This window comes from Balaenoptera acutorostrata, chromosome 4 (assembly GCF_949987535.1).
Source record: "Balaenoptera acutorostrata chromosome 4, mBalAcu1.1, whole genome shotgun sequence".
Lineage (NCBI taxonomy): Eukaryota > Metazoa > Chordata > Mammalia > Artiodactyla > Balaenopteridae > Balaenoptera > Balaenoptera acutorostrata.
The window spans coordinates 67,903,229-67,904,277 of NC_080067.1; the positions used below are offsets into that span (position 1 = coordinate 67,903,229).

Here is a 1,049-nt window from a genome sequence, read left to right on the forward strand (position 1 = left end):
CCCCCTTCTAAGCAGCCACTCCCTAGGAGTGGAGGCTTTCCAAGACTGTTATTTTTGGTTCTGTGCATTTTTGAGCCTCTCCTAGATTCCTCAGTGGCCAGTGCTCTGGCCTGCCAGGTGGCAGACCTAATCTCAGTCTCCCTCCTGCCCTCACTCCCTCCCTACCTTCCTTCCTTCCTACAGGTTTATTCAACACTAAACAATCTCTTCCAGATTTACTGAGGTGGGTGACCACATCCACGGCCAAACAAACACACCTTTAAATTGGAATTCAGTTGCTGACCCAGCCTGGCCTTAGCTCTCCTTTTGGCACCAGAGGGCACAATGCTTGGTCTGTAGGCGTTTCTGTCAGCTTCCCCTTGTGTGAGTCTTGCAGGTTGTTCTCCCTCCAGAACTTTGGGCTGTGGCCAGTCTCAGGACGGCTGCAGTGCAGGGTGGCAGGCCCGTCTCAGGGGGCAGATGGAGGCAATCACAGAAATACTGGATACCCTTGCTGGTAAGGTACCAATAGAAATGTCTCCAGGCAAACTGTTCCTTCCTGTAGCCTGGTGATGTGAGACAGTATGGCCTTCATGACGTGAAGACTGGGCATATTCTTGTCTGCCAGCTCAGTGTGTTTAGGCATGTGGACATCTTTTTTGGCCACTATCACCCCCTCCCTTAAAAGGAGTTCATAAATGACAAGCAGGTCCTTCTTGGGCATCAACATCAAGATAGCTGCTGCATCCGGGGCTGGAGCTGGAGAAGGATTCTTAGCATTCTTCTACTCAAGATGAGACCCTCTCTTTTTGAAGTGGTGACTTTTGTTCATGTTCTTCCACTGCTAGAATTCCCCTGAACCCATCCTTCTTCCCTGCAGTCTTCACCTGACTTTCTAGTTAGAGCTCTGGAGTGAGCTCTGGAGCCAGCTTTGCTGATATCATATGTTTAATTTGCCTCTTACATGTAAATTAAAGTTTGTGGAATCTCTGCCTTGTAGTTATGGTATAGATATAGATTATATGTGATTTGAGTTGCTTTCCTTGTTAGTTTGTATGGGTTTTGGTGGT

At 48.1% G+C, this 1,049-nt stretch overlaps 1 pseudogene; it reads right to left on the reverse strand.

Moving 5' to 3' along the window:
• Positions 1 to 215: 215 nt before the first annotated feature.
• LOC102999801 (40S ribosomal protein S10-like) lies at positions 216 to 709 on the reverse strand (annotated as a pseudogene).
• Positions 710 to 1,049: the final 340 nt, after the last annotated feature.